The 24,482-nt window shown below is 43.8% G+C and overlaps 1 pseudogene; it reads left to right on the top strand.

Annotated features, from left to right (window-relative positions):
* Positions 1–882: 882 nt before the first annotated feature.
* LOC123997276 lies at positions 883–17,239 on the top strand (annotated as a pseudogene).
* Positions 17,240–24,482: the final 7,243 nt, after the last annotated feature.

Genomic DNA, 24,482 nt, shown 5'->3' on the forward strand with positions numbered 1-24,482 from the left:
TACCAGAAGTACATAGAAGAAAAAGACAGACACACCATGGGAGAAAATACCAAAGGAGCTGGGGACCCGAGTGGGGTGTTTGTCGAACTAAGGAAGCGGTTGCAAAGTGGTCTTCTTTTTCTCCGTTAATTATTTGCTAAACAGTTAGCAAGCTCTAGCTAGGTAACGTTAGCTAGTCTTAGCTAATGTCAGCTAGTTGTGCTAACGTTCGCAGGACAGGACAGAGGTGCGTTCGTGCCGTGCACAAATTCTCGCAGAACAAACGCAAAGAAAGGGATTCAACATCTCAAGCAAGGACCACACACTTATGGGATATTTATAACATCAACTCCGGGCCCTACATCACAGGAACTTAACCAGGACCTGGCTTTAGTCCCGATTGATTTAGAGTCAGCCCCGAATATTTTTCATCCAACGGTTATAATCAGGGGTGTAAGTGTGGCTGGTGACACTTCTCAGAATAGTGATATTTCTCGCAAGATAACTTAATGATTCATTAGTATTCTACATAACACACCAACCATAATAGCATAGATAATGTCAGGCTACTGTTATACCAAAAACACCACGTAATTGTTTATGTCAATTTAGGATGATTGTGCTGAAGTTGTTGCATTTTTGTTATCATGCTGTGGCTGTGTTTAACTCCCATCTGCTAGAAAATTCGATTAGACAGTAGTTAGGCCGGTTACCCACCGTTACATCATTCAAGATTGAAATGCATATTGCCATGAAACTGATTGGATCAAATGGTTGGCATGCATGCAGCATGTACGTTTCACATGTAAAACGTGAATAATTATCATTCACGATTGACAGTGATGACGGCCTAATTTATAATAAAGTAGGCATAATGTGGAGTTTTAGGATTTAAAAATATATAACATTTTCCTTGAGCTACTTACAGTATGTGTAGGCAATCGTGCAATTTGGATTATGCATTGTATGTATATTATAAAATGATCTTATACAATGTCGGTACATACTTTCATTCAGAAATGATGACGTAATAATAATGCAAAATTGTGGTCCTGTAGGCAAGCTAAAAAAAATATCACTACACCGGTGGTTATAATAAATGTAACGCAATTGCTATGTGTGGTCAACTGATAATACCAGCACCGTTTTGATTGAGAACAGAGTCGTTGCGCTGTTTTGAGACACGCATGGGAACTCATCTTGATAAATCAATCAATGTCCGATTTTTGTTTTCAGTGAATCTCCGTTTGGATATTTGGTTACATTTATGCTTGGAATATTAGCTAAAATGAGGTGAGTGCACATGATCTTTAGTCTAGCAATTGAAAGCAATCCAGAACTATTCTACACACACACATTAGGCCTATAGCCCAACGTTCCAATACTTTTCTGATGCATTTCAGTCACATAGCCTACTGATGCAAATACACGTGTACACTTTTCCCATAGGCTATTCAAGTCATTTGACATATTTTCTTATTGGTTAAAAAAGGTCATAAGGCCTTCTATAACAGTGTAGCTGAAACCACTATTGGCTTCATTGACTTTCTGAATTTATTATCTTGTAATAGGCTAGGCTACTTTGCTAATATATCATTGTCACAGTAGGCCTACCTTCACAATAACCTCATAGAATTATTGACCGCGATCAATTTAATTAATAAGAAGTGTTCATTATTTGGCCTTGGAGAATACAGCGCGCTGCAGGAAGGGGCGCTCGAAGTGCTGCAGTTAAATTGAAATGAATGTGCCAATTATGTAACTACTCCCGTCTCTACAGAAATAAATGAAATCGTTGAAAATACTATACCAGAGAGCATAATATAGCCATATATGATCAATATCTCTCTTCTTTTTTTATGCTGTTGATTGTGTTTTGTCACATGAGCGCCAAGGCTGCAGCCCAGGCGCCAAATATCAAACCGCCGACTTGTAAGCTATCAATGAACAACATTTAAAAAAATATATGTTTCAAAATACAATTGCGGGATAAATCTGTTTGGATAAGTGAGTGCCACCAGAAAGTTGGTGTACTTTAATTTCCTCATACTGTAGGCATAAAATATGTGTATCCTCTCTTTTCACAGGCCTATGCTATTGGTTGCGTTTAAGACATGGGCAGTTCGTTTTATTGATCTCGGTAGGCCTATTTCAACATCAGAGTAACTTGCCATTTTGATAAATTGTGTGGTATAAAAAATATGATTCATATCTCCAGTCATATAAAATCACATAGAATTGCAGGAAGTAATATTAGAAAAGGGCCTATTTTTCTCCTCTGACCTACAACCCTCTCAGCCCCTGCTCTTCAGATATGACCCCCGAATGTTAGGAAACAGGTGATGGCCCTGCCCTTACATCACATATATTGGGCCAACATGTTCTCATGAATGTAATGCTATATTTTGACACCAGTTGTGGTTTTGAAGTAGGAAATGAACAGTTTCACATTGGGCTATTTTTTTGTTTCATTGATATTATAAAATTAAATGGGCCATTCCAGCTGTGGCAGCTAGTCAGACTTAACATGGACTTGAGTCCATAAAACATGCTCTTAAGTCAAAATGTTTAGTTTTAATAGGGCCCTAATGCTGCATTTGGACTGTTAACAAAAACAGCGTTAGGGCCCTATTCAGACTTGAGATAAGTTGACTTAAGATGGACTTAAAACAAAATATTTGGACTTAAATCCATGTTTTATGTATCTAAGTCCATGTTAAGTCTGCTTATCTCAAATTTGAATCGGCCCCTAATGAATCTTTTAATCTCTGAGAATAAATGTATACTCTTCTCACTTAATGCTGCTTTTCGACTGTAACACCAGTGTTATAGAAGTGTATACACCCTTCTGTGATACTTGGGAAATTGTGTTTCCACTGTTCCACAGGGCTGACAGTGAGGACTTGTGAAGAGCAGAATCAACAACCTCTGCATAGGTTATCAAAACAGTTGCTTTGTGAGGTGTTCACAGTTAGCCATTGTTATGTAAACACAATCTGAAAAGTACCAGTGGCCTGGCTGTTGCCCTAAGTGAGAGCAGGCCTGCTGAATGTGTTACCGTTTATTGGTGTGGGATTCTGTAGGTTAGGCCTATAGCCTTGTCGGTAGGTTAGGCCTATAGCCTTGTCGGTGCTTCGCTGCATAGCCTAATTGTTCTATAGTTGGATAATATCTTGTAAAAACAATAGCAGGTTTTACTGGTTAGAGACCCTTGTTTTGCCAATCGCTTGTGTATTGTCTGGTGAGGCAGTAGTAGCCTAAATATCTAATTGTAGACCGAATCATTTAGAGCAAATCTGATGATGGTTCCTTCCAGTTGTTTGTTGTTGCTTCCTCCACTCGGTTGGAAGTGAGAAAATCCAATGCAGCTGACCCAAGTCTTTAAAGCTGTCTTCGATGGGAAATATGTTTTTCTTCCTGGGGGACAGCAGTTGTGTCAAGCATGGACAGAGACGCATTGCATGGCTAGTGAAAAGAATTGCATCGAACCAAGAGATTGAGCAGAGGGCAACAGGGGTGTCATTTCGAGGGGGGGCTTTTTCTCTATTAGACAAACATTGTACATGCGCTTTCCCCTACCCACCACTCTTTATTTCTTCCTTCATTTCTCTTTCGTACACACACACACACAATATAAATCTCTTTATTTATCTCTCCCTTCAGTTGGCCTACAGCTCGTTTCCCTTTTTCCTTCAGAGCAGTGAGTCAATCCTCTCTCTGCACGTTTTCCTCTAATTTATTAGACTTCTACTTTGAGCTGAGACGGCAACAGGCAGGAAGTAGAGGGGGATAAGGACAGGTTGGAAGGTTATGATAAATGACTTCAGTACTGTCACACACACACACTGGTCTACCATTTACTTGTTTATCATCCACTTGTCAAGGAACGTGGTCTCATTTGTCTCTTAGCCATTGTGAAGAAGTCTACCATTATGCTGAGTCATTAATCCAATTGTATATGTTTTGTTACCAGGTTTACATGTGCTTAGAAAAATTAAGACACTTTCTGTCTGTCCCTCCCCCAGGAGAGATGTGGCTAACAGCTATGCAGAGGTGAGCGTTACAGGAGGAGATTTGTCCCTCCACATCCGGACTCCTCGGGTCCTGCTAATCGTGGAGCTGCCAGCAGGGGTCAGCCTCATGGAGGGCTCCTGCAAGGAGGCACCTGGAACAGGAGACGGGATACATTTCAGAATGCGCCTCAATGTGGACCAGCACACAGATGACACAGGTAATGGTGAGGCTAGCTGTATGGACGACACTCAAAAAGAAATGTGTGCACATACGCACACACACAGAGACAGAGAATTACCACCATGTCAATGTATGTTTCTCACATAGCCTAATTACCATCTCCACTTCAGGCAAGATGGAACAGTATCAGCAGATAATTTGTTATTTATATAATTTATTCTCATCTGGCTTGAGTCGGTTAGTCCGTGGCTGTGAAGCCTTCCCTCAAACTGAAACAGTGGAGTAGTCCTCCTGTGTGCTCTCTGAAGCCTGATCAGCCCACACAGTACTGATCTATAAAGGACCGAGTCATCGGCTCAGTAATTGGCCCGTCATGTCTGGTGCATAAAGCTACACACACTGATAGATATACAGACAATGTAAATATTTGACCTGAATCAGCTGTAACTTGATTTTCCTAATAGTCTGGGTAGCCATTTGATTAGATGCTCAGGAGTCTTATGGCTTGGGGGTAGAAGCTGTTTGGAAGCCTCTTGGACCTAGACGTGGCGCACCGGTACCGCTTGCCGTGCAGTAGCAGAGAGAACAGTCTATGACTAGGGTGGCTGTATGTAGTCTTTTGACAATTTATAGGGCCTTCCTCTGACACCGCCTGGTATAGAGAGAGGTCCTGGATGGCAGGAAGCTTGGCCCCAGTGATGTACTGGGTCGTACGCACTATCCACTGTAGTGCCTTGCGTTCGGAGGCCGAGCAGTTGCCATACCAGGCAGTGATGCAGAACCTTTTGAGGATCTGAGGACCATGCCAAATATTCTCCTCGGGGGGAGGCCCTCTTCACGACTGTCTTGGTGTGCTTGGACCATGTTAGTTTGTTGGTGATGTGGACACCAAGTAACTTGAAGCTCTCAACCTGCTCTACTACAGCCCCATTGATGAGAATGGGGGCATGCTCGGTCCTCCTCTTCTTTTTCAACTTTTCTTTTGTGTGTGAATTTTACCCCCTTTTCTCCCCAATTTCATGGTATCCAATTGTTAGTAGCTACTATCTTGTCTCATCGCTACAACTCCCTTACGGGCTCGGGAGAGACGAAGGTTGAGAGTCATGCGTACTCCGATATACAACCCAACCAAGCCGCACTGCTTCTTAACACAGCGCGCATCCAACCCGGAAGCCAGCCGCACCAATATGTCGGAGGAAACACTGTGCACCTGGCGACCTTGGTTAGCGCGCACTGCCGCCACGGGAGTCGCTGGTGCGCGATGAGACAAGGATATCCCTACCGGACAAGCCCTCCCTAACCCGCACGACGCTAGGCCAATTGTGCGTCGGCCCACGGACCTCCTGGTCGCGGCCGGTTACGACAGAGCATGGGAGCGAACCCAGAGTCTCTGCTGGCTCTGCAGTACAGCGCCCTTAACCACTGCACCACCCGGGAGGCCCGGTCCTCCTTTTCTTGTAGTCTGCAATAATCTCCTTTGTCTTGATCACGTTGAGGGAGAGGTTGTTGTTCTGGCACCAGTCTGTTTTCTTCCGTTTGGTGTCCACCCCAGGTTTACTTTGTCTCACTCATCAGATCTGGCTTATATTAACTGTTGTCATTGCAGCACTAACCTGGGAACCAGAGGAGATTGCTCCCATGTCTCTCTCCCTGAGAGAACAGGGGTCATATCCATATACACAAAAAGTCTGATCTAGGGGGCAAAAGTCGATAAACACTGCGGTGGTGGCGGACTGGCGGTGGTGAAATCAGCTTGGCAGAAAGCTGGCAATTAATCTGTTTTTGAGCACTCCTTCTCTGAAATCCTTTTTGGATATGGGCCCAGACCCCAGGCCTTCATCTCCCTGCCTTTGTTCCCTCTGTTTTATGGTGTGAGGGAGTAATTTAGCGCCCCACCCAACGGCTCAGCCGACACAACACAAGGACAGCTGGGGGGGGGTGATTAATTGACAAATCCAATCAAAAACAGATTGATTGGCAGCTTTCTTCCAAGCTTCTTTCACCTCCGCCAGTCCGCCACCACCCTGGTGTTTATCGACTTTTGCTCTGTCTCTAGGTGAAGCTCTATTCCGCCGATAGAGTTGTTTATGTTTTCTGTGGCTACTCTCTCCTGACAGGGGCCCTGGGGAGTGTGATGGAGAGGCTGCTGGTCCAAGAGAGTTATTGCTTCCACTGCCAGTCCTGTGGGACCAGGGTGCTAGAGGAGAGGTGAGACGACCACGGGAAGGAAGTTGGTTTGTTGGTTAATTTACGTCCTCCGTTCAGACACAGGAAGCGATGCCGCTCACAGTAGTGGAGAAGATGGGTTCAGTGAGGGAGATGGATGGCTGTTTGAGCTAGAGGACAGTGCTGTGTTCTGTCTCAGCTCATCTCCCAGATGTCATGGAGACATTGGATAGGGGGATACATGCACACCTGCTTAGGGAATACATATGTTTGTGACATTATGTCATGGAAAATGGGTAGAACTGGAATATTGCCCTGCTTTCCCTGTTAATGCAAATATGTTTTTGATTGATGTTATCGATTAATTTCATCAGTACAAATAGTCTCCGTTGTGTAACAATGTAATGTCATTCATTTTTCTCAGGGTGTTCAAGCGAGTGCTCCCTCTCCCCAACGGCAACTGGAGCTCCCTTGTGGATGACTGGTGTTGCCATCCGGACCCCTTTGCCAACCTGAAGCTGCTGCCCCGAGCGGAGGACTGTTTACTGGGCGACACTCACCTCCTTGTGCCCCGGGATAGAGGCTGTGAGGAGACTCTCACCCAGGAGCTCAGCCCCAGGCCCATCACCAACAAAATGGCTGATGGTCAAAATCAGGACACACTGGTGAGAGGAGGTAAGGAAGGAAGGAACCTCTGAGGCAGGATATCAATGCTGTTTTGCTCATCACTTTGATGTTTGTTAGATACATCATTTTGACGTTTCACCTCGCTGTCACTCCCTCCCCAATGTGCTGTATACCTACCAAAAAGTAAAGCTACATTTTCAAAAGTTTCCCTCATGTTTGGAAAGTGTACTGTAGTTACATGAGCAGTGCATGTGCTTCAGGCTCATTGTTAGTGGGAGACTGTATCTGTATACCCCCCATCCCACTGGGCCCGAGACTGGCAGGAGGAGATGGACACATTCTACTTCACTACCAGCAGCAGCTAGCAGCACTCCCTTTTAGAGAGGAAACTTGGGGAGGCGGGCAGACAGGCAGCACATCAACACTTATCGTGAGCCACTTTAGCCCGAGCTTACAGCCAGGCCTCTCTCTCTCTTTCTCTCCCTCCATCACTATCTGGAGTGGGATTGATTTCCCTCTCCATCTATTAGTCACTATCTGTGGCTCAGCCTGGGCCTTTTAGTGTGTTTGTGGTTGAGTGGATGGGAAGTGGAAAGAGAGATGAGGAGAGGAATTCTGCCTGCCCATTGCTCTCTCCTCTTTTTAGGCTGTTTGATTGCAGGTATCAATTTCTGTTTTGGAGGAACTTAAATTAGAACTGTGTGTTCTTTAGTTTTATTTTGTATTTTTCTGTTCTTTTTTGTAGAAACCCAACCGCAGGCGTACACTTGTCTCCTGTAAGAGTTGTACAGCCAGCCTGGGAGAGGCTGTGGCACCAGGTACATAACAGTCATTATAGAATAGATACAGTATATTGTCAATTTTTTCAACGGGAATTTATTGATTTGATGTCATAATACCCAATGTCACACACACACACACACACACACACACACACACACACACACACACACACACACACACACACACACACACACACACACACACACACACACACACACACACACACACTGGTTGGGAGCAGCACAGCGTCTGCCTCAGGGCGGCACGACCAGAACAATTTTAGTGCTTAAGTTCCTTGCTCACGGGCACAAAGGCAGGCAGTAAATGACATGAGATCAGCAGCCCTTTGTTTGCCAGTTCAATTACCAACTTTTATCATTTACCTCGGGGCTTGAACCATAATGAAGTTACATTGCATTAGGAAAGATGCCCAGGCCAGGTTCTGTCTGCATGAGGGTTCGCTCAAGAGTAACAGTTTCTGGAAATGTTGCAGGGACCCTGAAACTCTACATCACAGAGGTGACGGTGAGACCCATTGTGGGAGACGGCCAGTTTGATACCTCTCTAGACAGGTAACTATGGTGCTGCTTCTCAGACTGGTGCATGTTGCTGTAACATCTGTGGATACTCATCATCATACGAATACTCAGCTTCTCAAAGTGCAAATCAATGGAAATGTATCGTTCTTCATGATGTTACTACAATGCCAATAAGATGTAGAATATTATTACCATTATTACCATTATTACCATAGCTGCCAGACTGGTGGAGCTGTCCTCCTCCCAGAGCATGTTTCGTTTCTCTATCCAGACCCCAGATGGAAAAGCCTTCATATTGGTAAGAGGTGTGAACGTGCGTGCATATGTGTGAGCGAGAGCGCTTGAAATATGTGAGGTAGAGACGGCGTTTGCATTGGTGAAATGTGTGTGGCTTTAACAGAGCGGATGTGAAGTGTTCAATGACTTCTTCTGATCCTCAGCTCTGGCTCCTGAACAGTGACTCCCTCATCGTCTCTCTCTCTGCCACTATGCCATCGGCTGTCAGAGGTGATGCTGTCATCTCTCCCGGCCACCGCCAGTGTTCTGAGCGTCAATCACCCACTAAGGCTGGCAGCGCCGTCAAAGCACTGGCAGCACACACCAAGAGTGAGATATAGCCTACATACCAATCTCCTGCTGAATGTCAGCCTGACAGCCTCTGCACATCTGCTAGAGTATGTTTTTATTTATTCAAAAATTGTGTTTTGCAACTGAGAACAGAAATGAGTCACAGACAGATGTGGTGGCTGCTCCATGTTCCTCTATGCCGAGTTCCCCGCAGGAGGATTCTTCACTTCGGTTACGATTTCCTTCTTCACCTTAGAGAAGTCTGGTTTTGCTTTGTAGGATGTGACGGCCCCTCAGGCAGACTGGCAGCCGAGCTGTAATTAACAAACTGTAGATGAAAGGAGAGGACTCCACTCCTATCCGCACGGCACTACAGTAACTCAGCGCATCACATCGGTGCTGTTAACTGCATGTAGGATGGGAAATTGCCTGCTGTTTTAAGTATGACATGAGGTATTCAGGGGTATTCAAATCTGGACCTCGAAGCCAGTTCCACTGCTGATTTTAATTCTTCCCATCTAATCAGGGACTGGTTTAGACCTGGGACACCAGGTGGGTGGAATTAAATATCAGGTAAGAACAGAAAGCCTGCAATACTCTGGAAATCCAGGCTTGGATTTGAATACACGAACACTCTACGCCAAGGCTCTCCAGCCCTGTTCCTGGAGAGCTACCATCCTGTAGGTTTTCTCTCCAACCTTAGCACGCAGGTTGATAATTAGTAGGTTGATAAGCTAAATCAGGTTAGTTACAACTGGGGTTGGAGCGAAAACCTACAGGAGGTTAGCTCTCCAGGAACAGGGTTGGAGAGCCCTGACCTACACTAGCTTAAAACGGATCACTCCTCCAACATTTCGGGAAGAAAACAGCGTGGCTATTGGCTGACACAACTTATATGAAGGTGGGGAAGTGGTAGAGAAACAGCTGGTTCATCTAGGCCTAATGTTACAAACTGTTACATATGAGACATTTATCCCTGACCATGTTTTAATTCAGCCGTGTAAGTCACGGAGCACCATCTGTCTTGATTGAACATACTGGAGGTGACGTGGTGTTTGTTGGAGATGCACGCCAGTAATGTGTCTCTAATTGGTGGGAGAATCGGTGAGTCTCTGCTTAATTTAATTGTGGCTGTCACTGAGGGCAATAACTTGATTAGTGTAGAGTTGACGACTGCAGAACTAATCTAATTTATGACCAGGGGTGTACTCATTAGTACAAACGGTCGAAAAACGTTTTTTGCAATGAATACGAGGGTTTCTTATTGGACAAGTTCAGGTTAGTCCCTCCCTGTTTCAGCCATTTGCTTCTGTTTGAACAATGGCTCCGCAACACTACACCCCAGGTGGACTTGGGTGACCGTTGAAGTGTTATGACCAGCGCTGCATGTGTTATGCTTTTCTTTACTGTAAAAGCAGTTGTATTCACTGTATACTAAGTGAGTGTTACTTTCGATACTAAGGGCTTATCAGCATTTTAACTCAGTGTCTCTCACAGGGCTACTGAACAGATGGCCAAATGTAATGAAAAAACCTGGATCGCTTCCACAACCTGTGACAGGGAATCAATCTCTCCCTCACTTTCTCATTCCTCCATCCCTTTCAAACTCTCGCTGTTCAACATTACCCAGTGGTATATTCAAATTATTTGATTAACATCATAACACTTCAAACTGGGATTTATGTCCCCTTGCCTAGAAGATGTGAACCTCTGAGAGATATTTGACTTGTGTGTTACTCTGACTGATGCAGTGCTGTACAATTTTTCTTCATGTCTTTCTCTCGGTCTCGTTATTTTTTTTTACATTTCTTTGTCTCTTTCTCTCGCTATCCCTTATCTCTGTGTGTGTCCAGTGTTGTAGACACCTGGGAGAAGGACATCGGTGTCCACCCCCTAGACCTGCCTCAGACCACGGTGCCAGGAGCTTTTGTCGGTGCTGACAGCCAGTACTTCCTGTCTCCCTCTGTCGCTGCATTCCATTAACTCCTACCAGGTAACAGGGCCTCTGGGTAATATAGGCAGAGCTTCTCCCCTTGGCAGGAGGAGTATGACACTGTTTGATTCCATAATGCTGCTATCCATTATTTACAGCCTCTGCCTAGTAGCTATCGTTGCTTCCATTTTTTAAGAACATTTTCTAAAAGAGAAGACGCTGGAGCCCCGCCAATATTGTTGGGCAGTCTAACTTATTAGTGTACACAAAAACAGTCTCCTCGACAGTACAAAAGGGAGAGTTTTCTTGCACCAAGGCAAGACAAGGAGGTGTGAACTTTGCTGACCTCACCAGGGACTCTCCAAAGACTTTCCAGACAGTTGCACAGTAATTACCAGCATTGTCTCATCCCTGCCTCTTTACCTGTCACAGCAGCACTCACCTGAGAGCAAGACGTATAGTTGCAGAAGTTGAAGTAGCCTAACATCCACAAAACATATGAAACATAACAAACATTTGAGCTCCTGCATATTCAGTGTGGCTGTAAATAAGTTCTCAGGCTCCTGTCTCATTATATAGTTATCATGACTCTGGGTCCTTTGATTAAAATGCTTTCGACTTACTGTTCTCGCTTCCCACCACTACTACAGTACCAAACCTCTACGAGACTGCGTATTACGTTTAAGAGCTCCCCTCTCTCTCTCTCTCTCTCTCTCTCTCTCTCTCTCTCTCTCTCTCTCTCTCTCTCTCTCTCTGGCTCTCTCTCTGGCTCTCTCTCTCTCAGGCTCTCTCTTTCTCTCTGCAATCTCATATTTTGTGTTCCTTCCCTCTTTCACAAAACTCTTGTTACTTGCCCTCTGTGTCTGTACAGGGGAAGAGGAACTCAATTTTGACTCTGGAAGAAGCTATCAATTCCACTTAGAGGGAGGGGAGAGAGAAAATGGAAAAAGTAAGGAAAGAAGTTATCTTCAGTCCGTCGTATTTCAGTCTGATAGGCGTGCAGGGTGTTAAGAGTTAGTAATTCCGTACATTCCAGATGTCGCAATAAGTATTTTTAGTTTACATACATATTTTCCATAGAAACCATCAATTGTCTATAGTTGCAATGCCATACACCTGCCCCCCCCCCCCAGAGAGTAGTGCGATCACATAGTCAGACAGAGTTACAGCAGATGAGGGCTGACAACTCCCAAATTGATAGTGTAGCCTTAATTGTGTGTGTGTGTGTGTGTGTGTGTGTGTGTGTGTGTGTGTGTGTGTGTGTGTGTGTGTGTGTGTGTGTGTGTGTGTGTGTGTGTGTGTGTGTGTGTGTGTGTGTGTGTGTGTGTGTGTGTGTGTGTGTGTGTGTGTGTGTGTGTGTTGTTTTTGTTTGTGTGCACGATGTGCGGGCATGTGAAATGGTGAGTGTGCCAGTCTATTGTGTTAGCCTTTCTAACCAGATCTAGCCTCTCATTTATTGGAGGAATGGTGTGTTGTCTGGGATTTTGTGTTCCACCTCTGAGCTGTGCTGCGGTGTAATGGGGTAGTTCCAGTGCAGAGTGCCACCCCTGCATCAGGGAACAGACAGACCCCCCCCCCCCCCCGCCAGCTCATCAATCTCCCACGCAGAGAGGCACACTGGAAGATAAAACTGGACAGAAAAAGGTAAGGGGCAGAATGCAGGAAAAATTTGATCTATATCAAGTCTCACCCTAACGATGTCTTGAACACTAGTGTGGCGCATTGAAATCAATTACCTCCCTCAGATACACGCGCCTCGTTTCATTACTTCTGTGCCAGGGGATGGATGAAAAAAGGGATTTCGGAATTCTCTGCTAACCCGCACTTTATTGTATTAGAATGAATGATTTGTGAAACTCAGTCAGTGTGGCTGGTCCCCATAATTTAGATTACTCAGTCAGTTGCTGTGGCTCTCAATCAGAATCGGAAACCTCCCTCAGTCAGTAGCCTATTTTTTATTTTTTTTTTTGCCTTTATTTAACTTGGCAAGTCAGTTAAGAATAAATTCTTATTTACAATGACTGCCTACACCGGCCAAACCCGAACGACGCTGGGGCAATTGTGCGCCGCCCTATGGGACTCCCAATCAAGGCCGGTTGTGATACAGCCTGGATTCGAACCAGGGTGTCTGTAGTGACGCCTCTAGCACTGAGATGCTGCGCCACTCGCCACTAGATCAAATAAACAAACAAACAATTTTTTTTTTTAAGAATATCCCGAGGACGTCGGGGGAGAATAGACGTTAATAAAGGAGGCGGTCTAAAATTGTATTTCCATTATTTGAATTTGTAACTTGTGAGCTCAAGACGAAGCTGGGATGAGAAACTGGTTCACCCCTGGTAGAACATTAGCATATCACAACTATTATTGGAATGCAGCAGGACCTTATGTCAATAATAATTCATTTCATTTGTAACGTGTTTTTCTCACACCCAAGGCGCCATTTTATTTTTATATATAATAAAAACAATCCACAAAACAGAACATAGACCGACAAGAAGCAAAGCTATATACAGGTATCATCAACTCTGGAGGTCATGAGAACAGAATTAGCTGAGGTCCTTGAAAGCTTTTCTGAACAGCACGGTCTTGAGCTGTACCTTAAAGGAGGACAGAGCCACACAACTGAAAGCCCTGTCACCTGTCGTTTTTAGTCTGCTGCAGGGCTTCTGAAGGAAGCCGGACCTGGAGGAGCGAAGGGTGCGTTTGAGGCAGGAGGATAGAACCAGGTCAGACAGATACTTGGGTCCAGAGTTGTGGATAGCTCAGTGGGTGTGAACCAGGATTTTGTAGTCGATGCGTGAGCATATGGATTGATGTGCTCACGGGGGGAGGTGTGGGTGAGGACACGTCCAGCACCGTTCTGGACAAATTGTAGCCTGTTTAGGCACTTGGTAGATAGGGCAACAAACGAGAGCTGACTGTCAAATATCACACCCAGGTTGTGAACCTCTCTGGAGGGGAGGACCTTGACACCATCAATATTGAGGTTGTAGCTGCTGATTTAGTCAATGATGATGCGAGTGCCAATCAGGAAGACCTCTGTCTTCACTGCAGGAAACTAAACTGCATCCATGCTTTGATGTCCTGCAGGCAGCTGACCAGGAGTGCGGTGGCAGTGTCAGTGTCAGTGTTTGTGGAGACATACAGCTGAGTGTCGTCAGCATAGAAGTGAAAGCCCAGTCCGTGTTTCCTCAAGATGTTTCTCAGTGGCAACATGTAGATACAAAACAGTAGTGGCCCCAGAACCGAGCCTTGAGGGGGACCCCCTGTCGGACCACAACTGCCTCACCTACTAGGACCCATGCCTACAAACTGGTAGCGAGCAGTGGGATAGGACCGGAACCAGAACAGTGTCTGACAGGCCCAGGTGCTTCTCCATGCGGTCCAGCAGGATGGTGTGGCTGACCGTGTTGAGTTATGAGGACGATGGCAGCCCCAGAGTTAGCATTCATGAGGTCGTCATTGGTGACCCTTACCGGGGCTGTGTCTAGCTCTGAAAACCAACTGGAGGTGCTCAAGTAGGTTGTGAGTGGCCAGGTGGTTTTGGAGTTGGTTAGAAACAGCATGTTTGAGAGAGGAGCTTACTCTGGAAGGGCAGATTGGAAATAGGCTGGAGGTTGTCAGGCTTTTTAAGTACTTTTGTGACTGTGGACAGTTTGAGCTGAGGAGGGACACATCCGGTGATGAGGGACTTGTTGATACTTTCTGTGAAGAAAGGCTCCAGAGCAGGTAAGCAGGTCTTGACAAGGGAGGTGGGGATAGGGTGAAGTGAGCAAGTTGTTCTAACCAGCTTGGTTACATCAGCTGCAGTGACTGTGGTGAAGGTGGAGAACCTAGACTCAGGGAGTGTAGGACTGGGTAGACCAACTACAGGGGCTGGAAAGGACAGGATGGTGTTTTGGGGCTTTCAATTTTGCTTTGGAAGAAGCGCAGGTATTTGTTGCACTCTTCTGAGGAGGCTGGGGTAGCAGAATTGTTGACAGGTTGGAGGAGCTTGCTCACAATAGAGAACAGCACCCGGGAGTTGTTGATCAGCTGGGAGAAGTAGATTGTCCGAGCTGAATTTGTATTCTCTGTTTGTATTCTTGCTGATGTTGCTCAAACATCTGCGCATGTACCGTTAGCCCAGTTTTCTTACACCGTCGTTCTAGACGACGGCCAGTTGCTTAAAGAGAGCGTAGCTCCTCAGTGTACCAGGGAGAATATTTGGAGAAAGACACCAGGTGGGTGTTGTGTTGAGCCACAGATAGTTTCACAAAAAAAAAGTTGGAGTTGAGCTTAAGAGGCCGATAAATCAGCACAGCAAGTACTGATACAGAGCCAGTGATTTTGAAAGCCATGTATTCAAAAGATGAGACAGCTGGTACTGCAGATAAGACAATCCAGCAAACCTGTCCAGATGTGCGAGGACAGTCCAGGTAGGTGTTGCCAGGTAGAGTGCCATTTGTTGAGGGATATGTACTCAGTCTGTGAGGCAACAAAAGTCTAGAACTCTTGTCAGTGATGATGTCATTCAGTAGTTAGCCTTTGTTGCTTATGAATGTTGCATTTGAAAGCCTCAGTTGAATTACTTTGGAAGTTGCCTGAGGGGAAACCTGCAGAAGTGGCAAGTGTCTTTTATGATCCACATCCGGTGTGCACGATCGACTGCTCGCATTGCGAGTGCACACAACAGATTTAAGTTGGTTCATTCGTCTCCTACCGCGCCGTCCTCCTTGCCGTCTGCATTTTTTTTCCGGAGGATCCCGTATTGCATAAGATTGTTCTCTCAGCTCCCTGCACAGGGTTGTTTTAATATGTTCAAAACATCTGAGGAAACCTTGTGTGTAGTGAGTGACAGTTGCTGCCATTTCTGTATCTTTTTGCCTAACCTTTGGTGCAGTAGAATATGAGACAAGAAGAGATGAGATCTAAGGATCTGTGCTGGTATTTGAATCCAAATAATTAGCTTGGAGTCAAATATGTCAACTAATTTTAACGCTGTTGATTAAAAAAAGAAAAACTAGATATGTGTTCAACACAAAAAAAACAAAGTTTCTAAAAGCAATGCACAAAAAACAAATCATTCAGAATAACTTTGCAGGAGTAAACTACCAAGTCTGCCGCTTTGCGCCATTGCAACCATCTATCAATGACAGCAGCTGGTTCAAAGGTACATCCTTGAAAGCATTAACGTTAGAGGTTGAGGTTCACTCTCTTCAGTCAAAGGAAATAAATAGTAGCTTGTTTCTTGCTTAGTTTTTCTTGTATTCTTTGGGGGCTTAGCTATTTTGTAGCACATTCGGGCTTAACAAATTAGTCTGTGATAGCAAATTATAATTTGTCTTGATGCGGTGTACAGGCTGAGTCATGAGTTTCGGGAGGGAGCCTTGAGTGAAGCCAATGCCCTCATGCATCATCCCAATATAGCGGTCTCACTGGAGATACAGTCAGGCATAGCTGTGACCCTCTTCCAGGCAAACAACCAGGACTAGGAGATGGCTTTGAGTTTTGTGTATGTGCAAGACCTGTGTTTTTTAATTATTCTTAATGTACTGTTGTGTCAGCCATCTGACCATGAAAAAGGACAGGACATGCCACGAGCCAACAAATACCCTCATTTTATCTGAGCACATTGTTTACCTAAATGTCACTGTTTTCACCATTGTTTTTAAAACAATCCATACAGTATACTCATCATAAGTCAGTTTCCTTGTATGTAATGAAGATTATATTTTGCTGGCTGTATATCTGAATGTACATAAACAGGTGAGAAAAGTAATACTGTATCTCTTATTGTTACACTTTAGAGATCTAACCCGATCTGTCTGAATTCTCTACAGGTGGCGTACATGAGACTGTAATGTCAGAGGTCAAGAGCCATGGATCCACTCATCTTTCCTAGAGGGAGGACCAGCAGAAGAAGCACTGGAACACTCGAGTACAGTGACTTATGTCTTAGGCTGTGTTCAAGAGGCACGTAATGGAAAACCAAGTTTCGAGCATTTTCCAAAAAGAACGTTCATTCCATTATACGTTTTGAATAGGTTCATTCATTTTGGTCCTACTGAACACGACCCTGATAGCTGCTGTAATGCAGACCATGTAAAAAGACTTGTATCATTCCATTCCATTAGAATGTCTGAGTTATTGATGACCTGCCCAGATTAAATAGTGAATCTGACTAACATGCCTATGTTGAAGTGGATGTTTATTAGAGGGGGGCGGGGTCACTTTTATTGTAAATAAGAGTAGAATATGTTTCTAAACACTTCTGCATGAATGTGGATGCTACCATGATTACAGATAATCCTGACTGAATCGTGAATAATGATGAGTGACAAAGTTACAGATGCCCAAATTTATACTACTTTAAAACATACATAAGTGAATTTGTCCCAATACTTTTGCTCCCCTAAAATGGGGGACTGTACAACAACAACCAAAAACGGTTCACCCGATATGGATGAAAATACCCTCAAAATGAAGCTGACAGTCTTCACTTTAACCCCAGTCATTGTTTGATTTCTAATCCAAACTGTTGAAGTATAAAGCCAAAAATTGGAAGAAATAAATGCTTCACTGTCCCAATAATTACAGAGGGCTCTATGTAACCTCTGTGACAGGCTTTTCATTTGACCTCTACCCAATTTTCAACACTACCTGCTACTGTGTGAGAGGAAAATCATTACAATAACTCAGCTATAATTACTTTTAATTTTTTTTTTACCAGAGAGCTAGTGATTGTGGTTGCTTATGAGATCGAACGCTCCAGAGTTTTCTGAATGTCAGCTAGTCAAGCTTTAATTACAAATACTTCCTTAGATGAATGTGCAATAGAAACTCAGCCAGCTTTAAAAGTACATGACAACATATGGTCGATGCAGAATATGATTATATATTATGCAGAGTATTGTTCTATAACTCCATTAGACTCAAGGAAAGCCAGTGTGATTCCATTTCGTTTTGAGGATTTGGATGTTCTCTTACACTGGGTCTATAAACAAGGCATAACCGATAATAGGACACAAATATTGTGCATCCCCATAGGCTATAAGGAGGTCATTGTTGGTAGCAACTGTAAACAGAATAGCAATGAAGTGGAACAGGGTCTGCACTATTTAGAATAAGGGAATAGTTATATTCAGTATGACTTAATGTCTATAGTGAGCAAGCTAAAAGGTCATGGTTTGAGTACCAGAAGCAGAGCTTCATGACAAACTAAGTTAACCAAATGTACAGATTTAAAAAAATAAATTTAAAAAAAGCTCTCTATTTTGGGGCTTTTCAGACCCATCTTGTCTATCATGGTTTTGTGAACCAATATTAGGACATAACTATAGTGAATCCCAACACAGGTACAGTATAAGGGGGTCATTGTTGGTAGCTGTATAACAGCAAGTAACTGTAAACTGTAACATCAGCCCTAGCTAGAGTTTGACCAGCTTGTAACTGTCTATAGTAAGATAAAAGGTAGACCTTAAGAGTACTGTATAACGGGCGGGGGGCTAAGCTTCGCCAACACGGTTCCAACAGAAAGAACAAATGTATCAAGCTCTAGGCTCTATTCCTCAATATGTTTTTGCTGTCTCTGTTTTGGAGCTATTCCGGCCTACCCCTCCATCATTGTTTTGTGAATAAGACAAGCTATCTGCGTAGGTTATGTAGCGGACAATGAGAGACGATTCAGCATTGTGAATCAGCATAAGGTGTCTAACGTTATTTTTAGATGTGGATTCCTCTGGTTTTCCTCCCTGGATCTGCCATGTGCTGATGCGGCAACTGACAATTACTTTGATACAATACAAAGGCACATTGTGCTCACTGAGGTGGAAAAGCAGAGAGGGAATTGGCTAATTAAATATATCCTGTGTTGAACGGTCAAGAGGGTCTCGGCTCTCTTTCCAGCCCTTGTCACACGAGAGTCAATTAAGCGAGCTCTCTATATGAACCGAAGCAGACTGAGTGGGAAGAGGTACTGGAAGAGTTGCCCTTGTTCTGAAGACACACACACACACATGACAGATACATTAACAGTGTTTATTGTTCGGAATCGCTGCATTTGGTAGCCTTGAGGAGATGCTGTCTTTCATTCCTCTCGTCTTTGATCAAAGAAAACGGTGTAAAAAAAATTTTTTTTAAAGGATCCTCCAAGGTGATGTTGGGCTGCCCCGTGTTGTCATTGTACTGCTCATTAGTCCCCTCGCCTAGTTATCGCTAGAGAAATGCACAACTGCAAAAAAAAATATTTTAAAAATTCTTCCTATTTGGACCTATGATTTGGACGTAGCTTAACAGGGTTTTTATTTCATCTCAGAGAATGCCTTAGAAAAGGTAGAAGGTAGATAAGGAAGGGATCAAAACCTACCTTGAGAGAATAAAAGGTTGGAACTCTCAAATGTGATTACGGACTTACATTTGTATCTAATCTAAGGGGTGAACACTGGCTGAGTGTGCGACTGTTTGTCAATCAGGGAGCTCGTATGTGATCGCAAGATTGAAAATGTGTTGTGTGTGAGATTAGGCACCCACTATTTCTGGAGAGCACACACACACCAATTTAAGAAAGGGGACCCATTCAAACTCATTCACATTTCATAGACATTTCTGCCCATCCTCACTGACTCTCTGAAGTTCTCAGTGCCCCCAAAACTGACACAGTAGGCCGGTTTCCCGGACACAGGTTAAGACCAATCCGGGACTAGGACACATTTTCAATGGAGACTGATTTTGTCATTTCTTTTACATTTGTGTCTTGGAAACCAGCCCAGTGAGTATAAGACATTGATACCCCGTTTGACTCCAACCCCTGCAAATGTTTTCAGTTTTCTCCCAGCTCCCATTGTAGATAGTTCATTATTAGATAACATCACATACGTGCAGACAGACCCATTCAGAGCTTTCCGATATCAATTTCAGATTGGATGTTCCGGGCATGTGCCTAAATGAATTCGTTCTGTATTATTTTTAGATTAACTGGGACGGGTGGTGTGTGAGATTACCTGACCTGTGTAAAGGTTGAGATCCATTGGTATAAAGTCAGAGGAACCTACCTCAGTTATTTTAGTCAATGAGGCATCGGATAGAGTTCCTGCTGCAGTCAACCAGCCCTAATGTTGTCTCTGCCTTAGTGCATCTTCAAACTCATTCCTCCCTATGAATGATTCCTGAACCTTTGATGATCGCTCATTGTGAATCAGTGTCATTACTGGGGTTAAAAGATATGGGTAAAAAAAATGATATTGATAGCAGGTGGAATTATTATGATCGCTTTCTTTGCTGTAAGGGCACTCCAAGATAATATTGGCATCTTTTTATTTCTCTCTTTCCTCCCCTCTTTGAGCATGCTTATTACTCTTCACATCTTTCTATAATTCGTCTCGTTCTCTCATTTTCTCGTCTGATACATTTCTCTTCTTGCTCTTACGACTACATTGTCAGCTTCCTCTCATCCTATCCTAACCCCTCCCTCATTCCCCCATCTCTATCACTCTCCAAACCTTCAGCTACTTCCACTACTGCCCTCCTATGCTCCTCTCTCTCCCATCCCTCTCTCTCACTCCTCTCCTCTGCTCTTCCCTTCCTCCCGCTCTCTTCCTACCGCTCACTAATATGGCATCGGGGTGTATCTGCGTGTCCCCTGTGACTCATTAGTTTGCGCATTGGCCTGGGTGCCACCCCCGGACAAGAACCCGTGAAAATGCCATGCCCGCAGTGAAAGGTTTGAGCATACAGTAGTGCCAACCTTCCCCTGGGCAAGGATGGTACCACCACATCAGTAGGCATGAGATGCTCAAGAATAAATCTTGCTCTGGATTCTGTGCTACTGTTCTCCCCAAAATAAAAAGCCATAGCATAGCAGACACACAATGATAAACACACTACTTGTATGTTACATGTTAATTAACTGTTAATTGGTGACTTGTACTCCCACAGATGTCCACTAAGACTTGTGATAGTACAAGATGGTGTGATGGCATGCAGTCAGCCAACTTTAACATTCTAATCGAAACAATCTGAATCAGCATCTGTGTGCTCAGTATCTATATGTTATGATATATATACAAGCCGTTAGGAACACCTGCTCTTTGCATGGTATAGACTCACCTGGATTCACCGGGTCAAAGCTTTGATCCCTTATTGACGTCACTTAAATCCTCTTCAATCAGTGTAGATGAGTTAAAGGTTAAAGAAGACATGGATTGAGACATGGGTTGTGTGTGCCATTCAGAGGGTGAATGGGCAAGACAAAATATTTAAGTGCCTTTGAACAGGGTATGGTAGTAGGTTCCAGGTGCACTAGTTTGAGTATGTCAATAGCTGCAATGCTACTGGGTGGTCTACCACCTAAAAGGACATCCAAATTGACACAACTGTGTGAAGCATTGGAGTCGACATGGGCTTGTAGAGTCTATGCCCTGATGAATTCAGGCTGTTCTGAGGTCAAAAGGGGTTGCAACTCAATATTAGGAAGGTGTTCCTAATGTTTAATACACTCTATATCTGTCTATAAACAGGTAACTGCCAAAATAAAGGAAACACTTGAATAAATGAGGGATACAAAGTATATTGAAAGCAAGTGCTTCCGCACAGGTTTGGTCCCTGAGTTAATTAAGCAATTAAAACATCCCATCATGCTTAGGGTCATGTATACAAATGCCCAGTTGCCCATTATTGTGGCTACCGTGTCTCGAAGAAGAGTGAATTTGAAAGAGGGGTCTCAAACGAGCATAGGGTGTTTAAAGGGTGTGTGTGTCTCAGTCACCAGATCTCAACCCAGTTGAACACTTATGGGAGATTCTGGAGCAGTGCCCGAGACAGCGTTTTCCACCACCATCAACAAAACATCCAATTATGGGAATTTCTCATGGAAGGCAGGTGTCCATCCCTCCATTAGAGTTCCAGACACTTGTAGAATCTATGCAAAGGTGCATTGAAGCTGTTCTGGCAGCCGACACCCTATTAAGACACTGTGTTTCCATTTTTTTTTGCAGTTACCTGTGTATCTTCACTATATAAGATAAACATTTGAACAGCAATTTGTTGTTGTTTCTGTATATGAAAAAAATGTTTTCTTTAAAGGCAGCCTGGATTTCTCAGTAGGTTGATGGAGTGTCTGAGGGGTAGGCCTGACAGTCAGGAGAATAGACCTTCCAGTGACAGTTGACAGGAGCGATTGGAGTGTTGGTAATGATGAGACCGGGGTGTACAGCGCCTGTATGGTGTAGCAGTAGATATTTTATTACCTTTCAAGAGGAACAGAACAGCTGCTCAGTCTTTTATAAAATATACACATCACTGCCCGAGGTCAACTGCATAGGGGCAGTTAGATACACTGAATATACCCTCTGAATGGCACATATACACAATTCATCTCTAAATTGTCCCAAGGCTTAGAAATCCTTCTTTAACCCCTCCCCCCCTTCATCTACTCTGATTGAAGTGGATTTAACAAGTGACATCTATAATGGATCATAGCTTTCACCTGGTCAGTCTGTTTTTAATGTTTTGTATACTCAGTGTATATTACGGTCATTATGTACACATAGTATAAATATGGAAAAGTTCCATGATGTGGTAACCATAGAATAAGGTGGGGATCAACCTTGGTCATAAAGACCTACAGGATATGCAGACACCGGAGATGACTAGGTGATTAGTAGAATCATATGTTTTAGTGTAGGGCTGGAACGAAAATGCACACTGGGTAGTAGCTTAGTATAGTTGGTGAGCAGACCGCTGAAGCAAATAAATGGAAAAGGAATGGTTTCTATAATGAAGATAGCAATCTACACTAAACAAAAATACAAACGCAACATGTAAAGTGTTGGTCTCAGAAATCCCAGAAATGTTCCATATCAAATAAGGTTATCCAAAAAACTTATTTCTCTCAAATGTTGTGCACAAATTTGTTTACATCCCTGTTGGTGAGCCTTTCTCCTTTGCCAAGATAATCCGTCCACCTGACAGGTGTGGTATATCAAGTGTAACGGCGTTCTTCGTTTGTCGAAAGAGAGTCGGACCGAAATGCAGCGTGGTGGTTACTCATGTCTTTAATGAAACAAATGACGATACATGAAATAACTTAATAAATACAAAAACAACAAACGGAACGTGAAAACCTATTACAGCCTATCTGGTGAACACTACACAGAGACAGGAACAATGACCCACGAAATACACAGTGAAACCCAGGCTACCTAAATACAGTTCCCCATCAGAGACAACAAGAATCACCTGACTCTGATTGAGAACCGCCTCAGGCAGCCAAGCCTAAACTAGACACACCCCTAATCAACCACAATCCCAATGCCTACAAAAACCCCAATACGACAACACAATAAACCCATGTCACACCCTGGCCTGAACAAATATATAACGAAAACACAAAATACAATGACCAAGGCGTGACATCAAGAAACTGATTAAACAACATGATAGGGCGACAGGTATCCTAGTGGTTAGAGCTTTGGACTAGTAACCGAAAGGTTGCAAGATCGAATCCCCGAGCTGACAAGGTACAAATCTGTTGTTCTGCCCCTGAACAAGGCAGTTAACCCACTGTTCCTAAGCAGTCATTGAAAATAAGAATTTGTTCTTAACTGACTTGCCTGATAAAGGACTTGTTAAATAAAGGTAAACCATTTTTTTATAAATAGGGGACTGAGGAGTATTTATGTCTGTAATAAAGCTCTTTTGTGGGGAAAAACTCATTCTGATTGGCTGGGCTGCCAAGTGGGTGGGCCTATGCGCTCCCGGGCCCCCTGCCCAGTCATGTGAAATCCATAGATTAGGGCCTAATACATTTATTTCAATTGACTGATTTCCTTATATGAACTGCAACTCAGTAAAATCTTTCAAATTGTTGCATGTTGCGTTTTATATTTTTGGTTCAGTATATTTTAGCATGGTCTTTGTGGCTGTATGAGTTATGGTACCTGAGTTTGACTAGTTAGACCAGGTGAGGTCCCCATGACAAAAGACAGTTAGTTGGGATGATAACCACTTACTCCCAACACAGGGATGAATCTCTCACCAAGTCCCAAATGACATGTCAGTAAAATGAACTTCTTAGCTGACTTGACCTTTCTGGTTGAGTGCTACATATGAGAGGTGAATAGACACGTGGATGGAGGTTATGGACAAGGCAATCTGTTAGCTTCTAAAGCCAAGATGAATGGCCCTATTAGAGCAGGCCAATGTGTCTTCTGTTAGCCTCATGTCATCCCTCCCTGCTGCAGCTGTGTCCTGAGCCTACCTTACCCATGTAGGAGCATCAGCACAGAGGGAAAGATGTTCTGTCACCTCAAACTGCCGGGTCATAGCAGGATCAGAAAATTGGGGCTGTAAAGAAAATTATTTCTCTCGCCTTCACTCACTCTCTCTCTCTCCCACTCACTCTTCCACTCCTACTCCGTCTATCTGTTTTCAGTTATCATGGTCTTGGTGAGAGGGGCTGCTGTTTGTGTGGGAGATGAAGCCTCAGGACACGGGAGCCATATCCCACTCATGTGATTAGCTCAAGAGAGCTGTAAATCAAATTAAATAATGTCCAGCAGTATCCAGAATGTGTGTCTGTGTACGGCTAAAGGTTGTTCTACTTCTGTTAAGTTCTGCAGAAGAAGTCTCATGCACATTACCCTGGATTCATCTGAGTTTGGTGGCATACTTGAAAGTCATTGTGACCAAAACCTTTCTTTGACTTGCTGAAT

Source organism: Oncorhynchus gorbuscha, linkage group LG15, assembly GCF_021184085.1.
Source record: "Oncorhynchus gorbuscha isolate QuinsamMale2020 ecotype Even-year linkage group LG15, OgorEven_v1.0, whole genome shotgun sequence".
NCBI classification, from domain to species: Eukaryota; Metazoa; Chordata; class Actinopteri; order Salmoniformes; family Salmonidae; genus Oncorhynchus; species Oncorhynchus gorbuscha.